The sequence below is a fragment of the Hyaena hyaena genome, unplaced genomic scaffold (genome assembly GCF_003009895.1).
Source record: "Hyaena hyaena isolate Hyena2069 unplaced genomic scaffold, ASM300989v1 scaffold_1114, whole genome shotgun sequence".
Classification (NCBI taxonomy): Eukaryota; Metazoa; Chordata; class Mammalia; order Carnivora; family Hyaenidae; genus Hyaena; species Hyaena hyaena.
In genome coordinates, this window is record NW_024081733.1 from 289,734 (window position 1) to 297,578 (window position 7,845).

Consider the following 7,845-nt stretch of genomic DNA (forward strand, 5'->3'; position numbering starts at 1 on the left):
AAAAAATGAGAAAAAGAAAGTGAGAAAAAAGAAACCAAACAGAGAATAAAAAAACTAAGGCTTAATTCAAAGAAAAAGAAGGGACAAATTAGGGGGGGATGCAGAAGAAAAGAAAAGAAAGAAGGAAAAAGAAATAAATTAAAATGCCTCATTGAATAAGAAAAAAATAGAAAAGGAAATTTACCAAAGAAAGAAAGAAAGAAAGAAAGAAAGAAAAGAAATGGAACTATGAGCCTGATTCCAAAAGAAAAAAAAATAAGGAGGAAAAGAAGGAAAAAATAGTTGTCTGTTGGTGTCAGTGAGTGATGACTATTCTGGTATTTGCAGGAGAGGCCAGCTGTGTTGGCTTAGTGTCAGTCTTGCCCCAGTAAATAACCAGTTGGCAAACTCAGAAGGGCAGGGCTTGGTATAAGTGGGTCCCACCTCCAATGGAGGCCACTGTGTTGCTTTCTGAAGTCCCACCATGTTAGTGTTGGGAAGAAAACTGGCACCACCACAATGTCTCATCCCCGGACTGGGGATCTCAACCCTTGATGCTCTGGCATCCCTCAAAGAATAGCAAGGCAATAGCAAGGCAATTCACCCTGCACCAAAACTCTCTTGTGTTTTTTCTTTCACATAGCTGGAATTCAAAACCCAAAGTCTTAAAGAACCTGGCATGACACAAGTCTGCTCTCCTTCTCTGGAAAAGAGTCTCTCAATTTTGCTGATTGGAAGGCCTTTGGCTGGCACCTGCAGAGTCTTTTGTCTTTGGGGTAAAGGCAATAAGCCTTCTTCCAAATGGATTCCAGGGAAGAGACTGTCCATTACAGAGATAATTTCACCTTGCTATGTGCTCTGGGGTCAGCTCTCTCCTACCAAGGAGCATGGACCACAGCTCCATTCCCCAGAATGTCATGACTTTCCAAAACTTCAGACTTTGAGCTCCAAAAGCTGTTTGGAAAAAAAAAAAAAGAATTGGGAATTTCAGTACTTGTTGGTCCCGATCCTGTGGTCCAGGGAGGTTTTCCTCTTGTGCTAATTTTATGCCACACTATCTCAACCCCTCTCAGTCATGTGCTCCAAGTGTGTTGTTACCTCTGACCTGAGATTCAAGCCCTGGTAGGGCCAGAACCGTGGCTAGGGTTGGTATTAGGGACACGCAGATGATAGTAACTGGACTGCCAGTGGTGCAAAGCACTCCTCAAAAGACTAAGTTGAGGGCAAGTGTTAGGGTGAACGTCAGGCTCATGAATCGTGTTCAAGGCTAGGCTGATGGTATGGGTTAGAGTTGGATTTTTGCCCGTAGTCATACGCTTGAGCTCCATCCTGGTTGATGCAAATGGTACAACTTTCTTTTCCATTTCTGTCAGTCTTGCATCCCAAATTCCTTGTTTGGTCCAGGTAAAGACAGAGTCATGACTAGGGTAACATTAGGGACCAGTAGATGGTAGGGGTCGATCCACCAGTAGTGGAACTGTCCACAGAGGGCTGAGTTGAAGGTGAAATTCATGGTGTGCATCAGACTTTGGTTTCGGGTGCAAGGGGCAGGCTCACTGTGTGTTCTAGGGTTAGGTTTTTGCTCAGAATCCTACACTTGGCTGCATCCTGGTCATTGCAAACAGCATTGTTCCTTCTTTGTTCCTGGCTGAACATCTTGCATCATTCATGTGTCCCAAATCCATTGTTTCCTTAGCTGTGGGATTTGGGCTCCTATAGAGACAGAGCCATGGCTAAGGTTAGGGCTCAGGCCCGGTAGATGGTAGGGGCCTATCTGCCAGCAGTTCCAAACCCTCTACAGAGGATTCAGTTGACGGTGACTATTAGGGTTTTGGTCAGGTGTATGTTTCATCTTCAGGAGCTAGGCTGCTGGTGTGGGTTAGGATCAGATTTTCATACAAAATCGTACTATGAGGTTCCGTCCTGGTCATGTGAAAGGGCAGTTTAATCCCACTGTGTTCTTGTCTGAGTCAACCTGAATCAGTCCTGTTTCCAAAATCCGTTGTTTCCTCAGACCTGGAATGTGGGCTCAGGGAGGGCACCATCCATTGCTAGGTTTAGGACACAGGAGATATTGGGGCCTACAATGACAGGGTAGTATTATAATCAAAGGGTTGATTTTAGGGCAATAATTAAGGTGAAAGTTAGACTTAGGGTCCAGGTTCAGGGGTTGGGATGATTGTGTGCAGTCCAGAAAGATTTTCAATCTTGATCACACTCTTTAACTCCCTCCTGATGGTGGCAATGGGCACAGATTCTTTCTGTGTTCCTTCTTGAATAACCTTGTGATGCTCATGTGTCCCAAATTTGTTGTTTCCTCACACATAAGATTCTGGCAAGATTAGAACCAGCGCCAATGCTAGGGTTAGGGTTAGGGCCCAGGAAATGCTAGGGCCCTCTTTGCAGGCAGTGCAGAGCTCTACCCTGGTGTTTCAGTTGAGGGCAAGTGTTAAGGTGTCAGGTTTATTTATCATATTCAGGGTTAGGCTGGTGGAGCGGGTGAAGGTTAGGTTCTTGACTGCAATCATACTCTTGAGCTACATGCCGGGCATTTTGATGGCACACGTCCTTTTCCATTCCTGGCCGAGTAATCTTATGTCAGTCATAGGTCTCAAATTCCTTGTTTCCATAGACCCAGGATTCAGGCCCTGGTAGGGACAGAGTCATGACTAGGATTAGGGTTAGGGCCTAGCAAACGGTAGAGGTCTATCTGCAGATAGTAAGAACTCTCCACAGAGGGCTAACTTAAGGGAAGAAATCAGGGTGTGGCTCAGACTTTGGGTTAGGGTTCAAGGACTGGGTTCATTGTGTGGGTTGTGGTCAGGTTTTCCTTCAGAATCCTACTCTTGGGGCACCTGGGTGACTCAGTTAGTTAAACGTCCGACTTTGGCTCAGGTCATGATCTCACGGTTCATGGCTTCGAGCCCCACATCGGGCTCTGTGCTGACAGCTAGTTCAGAGCCTGGAGCCTGTTTCAGATTCTGTGTCTCCCTCTCTCTCTGACCCTCTTCTGCTCACGTTGTTTCTCTCTCTCTCAGAAAAATAAAACAATAAAAAAAAGAAGCCTACTCTTTGACTGCATCTCAGTCATTGCAAATGGCACCATTTTCTTCTTTTCTCCTGACTGAGTCATTTTACATCAGTCATGTGTCCCAAATCCATTGATTCCACAGAACTAGCAGTCATGCCCAAATAGGGCCAGGACCATGGTTATGGTTGGGTTAGGGGTAGGAAAATATAAAGACCTATCCACTGTCAATGCAAAAATCTACATGGAGGTCTCATTTGATGGCCAGTATCATTGTGAGGTTCAGGCTTAATGTTGGGTTCATAGTTAGGCTGATGTGGTAGGTTAGGGTCATGTTTTTGCTCAGAGTCATACTCTCTGGCTCCATCCTGATCTTTATAAATGACCTGAGCCGAGTTTGGACGCTCAACCGACTGAGCCACCCAGGCACCCCCACGATGGTATTTCACAGGCCCCTTAGTTGTGGGAGGTGAGGGAGAGGCCAGCAGGACGTGATTTCCAGGAGGGAAGGTGTCTCTATTTTACACAGAGCACCTACAACAATGTCGGGTGCCTCTTGTGACTCAGCAAAACTCATTAAGTAAATGTTGGCTCCCAAAAACACTAAGATCACTAAATAACTTGGACTGTCCTGGGGATCCTTCTGCTGCCTGTGGTGGCTTCTCATCCCTGCCGTGCGCATCCCCACCAATCTGGGCCACCTGGGTGTGCACGCTCAAGGCAGAATCCTCATCTGCCCCCACCCTCTGCTCAGGATTGTCCCAGATCCTTCCCGCTACAGATACTGAAAACAAATGCCAATAATTTGTCGTTTGCACATTGCTTGATGCATTACTTTTGAGATACATTTCTTTAAAAAACAAGTAGAGTCAGAGACACTAGGGCTGCGTTCTCATTCCCTCACCAAGAACGGTGTAGCCTCAGGAAACTGTTGAAATAGATTTGAACCTCAGTGTTCTCATCTACGCCCTCAATGTGAAGGTCACTTCTGAAGTGACGGAGTTCAAGGCAAGAGCAACAAAGGGATGAAATCACGAGGGTGCACGTCCAAGAGCCAGCCTTCCCAGGAGGAAGTATCTGAGAGCCAGCAGAAGGAGGGACGCTGTGGCAGAGGACAGGCGGGGGCCTGAGGGACTTCTGGGGCTCCCCGGGGGGTCCTACGTCTGGACCCAGTGTTGACAAGGTCAGCCAATCTGAGAGCAAGGCCCAGCATCTTCTACAAGCTGCTAGATTTGAAAAAGCCATATTTAAGCTTAAATATTAAACACTGAGAGTCCCAAACATTCCAGGGGATGGACTGGAAAAGAATTACGCCTTACCAGTTCCATAATCGAAGGGAAATATCATTCAAGTTCTAAAGAAAAAAGCTCCACCAAAAATTGCCACCATATATATAGCAATCGTCACAGCGTAAAATGCCAGCGAGCCAATAGAAATCACATCTTCAGAGAATTTTTAATGCCAAAAATTTGCATGATGTTTGTATGTTTAAAAAAAAGTTACCAAAGGGTCTGAATAGTATGAGCTCAACTTTGTAAAAATACACACAAATATATATAATTACATCGGGACCCAGGACACAAGACAGGAAATGTTAATAGTGATCATTTTTTGACGGTGAAAATTTATTCTTCATATTTTTTTTATTTCCAAACTTCCTAGCCATGTATTAATTTTTAAACAAGAGAAAGAACATGACATAAGCACTCTGCCTTTTGAGAGGTCTCTATTTCATTCCATGTGTAAGCCAGTAACTATTCTCTTAAAAAAATTAATAAATAAAAAGTATTTCACTGCTTGCCTCTGTCGCTTCTGACCACTGAAACCTAAGCTAAAACTCTAAACCTGGAAACTGATGTCTTCGTGTTCACCTGCAAAGTCCACGGGGAATAAAGCAGGAATATGCCCTGGGCACCTGGGGGGCTCAGTCGGTTGAGCGTCTGACTTCCACTCAGGTCGTGGTCTCATGGTTCATGGGTTCAGGCCCCTCGTCAGGCTCTGTGCTGACATCTCGGAGCCTGAAGCCTGCTTCAGATCCTCTGTCTCCTTTTCTCTCTGTGCCTGCTCTGCTCGTTCTCTGTCAAAAATAAATAAATGTTTGAAAACAAATAAATGGCATCATTTTCTCTTATGTTCTTTGGTAAGAAATCTTGCAACAGACACGTGTCCCAAATTCGTTGTTTCCTTAGTACTGGGATTTGGGCTTGGGTAGGGACAGAGCCATGGCTAAGGATAGGGTTGGAGCCTGGGATTTGGTAGAGGCTTTTCTGTTGGCAGTGCAGAGCCATCTCCAAAGGATTCAGCTGAGGTTGACTGTTAGGGTAAATGTCAGGCTTAGGTTTCGACGTCAGATGTCGAGTAGTGGTGTGGTTTAAAGTCAGGCGTTCACACAGAATTGTACTACCCATCTCCATCCTGGTTGTGGCAGATGGTACGATTTGACACTGTATCACTGGCTGAGTAAATCAGTCTTATGTCCCATGACTGTTGTTTCCTCAAACCAGGAATGGGGTCCAGGAGAGTGACAGATTTATGGCTAAAGTTATAGTTAGGGCCTGGGCGATGGTAGGAGCCTAATCCTATGACGGTGGAGCCCTCCCCAAAGTGTTCTTTTGAGGGTTAGCATTAGGGTGAGTGTCAGGCATAGAGTTCCAGTTTAGGGATTTGGTTTATTGTGTGGGGTCTGCTTAGATTCTTGTTCTGAATCATACTCTTTAGCTCTATCCCTTTAGTGGCAAAGGCATGAATTCCTTCTGAGTTCCTGGATGAATAATCTTTTGTCGATCATGTGCCCCAAATCCATTGTTTCCTTCAACATGAGATCCAGGTCCAGGTGCTATCAGGACCATGGCTAGGGTTAGTGTTAGGGACCAGGAGATGGTAGTGGCCTATCCATCAGCAGTGCAGAGCACTCCACAGAAGAATGAGATGAGGGTTACTAAGTTTGGATGAGCATGACGTTTGTGGATCGTAGCCAGGACTAGGCTGATAAGATTGGTTACCATTAGGTTTTTGCCCACAATTCTATGCTCGTGCTATATTCCAGTCATTCCAAATGGCACAGCATCCTCTTCCATTCCAAGTTGAGTAATCTTGCATCTGTCATTTGTCCCAAATTCCTTGTTTCATCAGAGTAGGATTCACACCTGGCTAGGGACAAAGTCATGACTAGGGATAGGGATAGGGCTTGACAGATGGTTTGGGTCTATCTTTCGGCAGTGCAGAACCCTCCAGGGAGGGCTGAGTTGAGGGTGAAAGTTAGGATGTGCATCAGGTTTTAATTTCTGGTGCAAGGGCCTGGCTGTTTGTGTGGTTTAGGGTTTTGTTTTCACTGAAAATGCTACTCTGTATGCATCCTGGTCTTTGCAAAGGGCACCATTTCCTTCTTTTTTCATGGCTGAGTCATCTTGAATTAGGCATGTGTTCCCAAATCATTGTTTCCCTAGTTATTGCACTTTCCAAATTGCCCCATCATACTTTTGGAAACACTTCCTATTGATTTAATGAAGATGTTATATGAAAGATGCTTTCTTCACAGTGTTTTTTCAGAATAGATTTGTGGCACTTTTCCATATAGTTCCACTCATGTTTATACACTATTCTAACTTCACGAAAGTATTTTTAAAGTGAATGATGAATGGATTGTCAAAAGTGTTTTTTCACAGTGGTAAGTATATGGGACTTGCTTCATTTTTCCATTCATAGGTTATCAAACTGTACAGATTTAGGTGAAGTATGTGTTAGTTTATAGATGCTTTCTCCACAATGTTTTTTTTCAGTTGAGCATAAAGCATTTCCATACTTTTCACCAAAACATTTACAAACAATCCACTTTCATATTTAATGTTTATTTTCACTTAACAGAGAGGAGAGAGAGAGATAGATTAGTGGGGGAGAGACAGAGAGAGGGATGGGGAAAGAGGATATAAAGCTGGCTCTGTGCTGTGAGAGATCATGATGTCAGATGCTTAACAGATTGACCTGCTTAAGCTTTCCACAAACAATTCTACCTTATTGAAAGAAGTTGGTTGAAAGATAGATTCTTCATGCTGTTGAATCACAGAGTTAAGTATATGGCAATTTCAAAACAGTTCCACACATTGGTATTCAAACGCTGATAATTTGAAGATCATAGTTGAAAGGTGCTTTCTCCACATTTCTGTTTCATAGATTTGACTATATGGCTTTTTCCTTATAGTGCAAATATATGTTTTCAAGTGGTTCTAACTTAGGGAAAGTAGATGTTAGTTCAAAAGTTCTTTCTCCACTGTGTTGTTTTAAAGAGTTGACTATATCGCATTTTCCATGTAGTTACTCATGTACTTTTTCAAACACTTTTAACTGTGGGAAAGAAGATGTTAGTTGAAAAATAATTTCTCCACAATGCTGTTTCACAGAGGTTAGTGTATGACATTTTCATACCATTTCAATACGTCTAAGCTTAGGTTTTCAAAATATTCTAACTTACTGAAACGAAATTTTAGTTAAAAGGTGGTTTCACCAGAAATGGGCAGAAGACATGAACAGACACTTCTCCAAAGAGGACATCCAGATGGCCAACAGACACATGAAACGATGCCCAGCATCCCTCCTCATCAGGGAAATACAAATCAAAACCACACTGAGATACCACCTCACGCCAGTCAGAGTGGCTAAAATGAGCAAATCAGAGGACTCTAGATGCTGGCGAGGATGTGGAGAAACGGGCACCCTCCTACACTGTTGGTGGGAATGTAAAGTGGTACAGCCCCTCTGGAAAACAGTGTGGAGGTTCCTCAGAAAACTAACAATAGAACTCCCCTATGACCCAGCAATACCACTGCTAGGAATTTACCCAA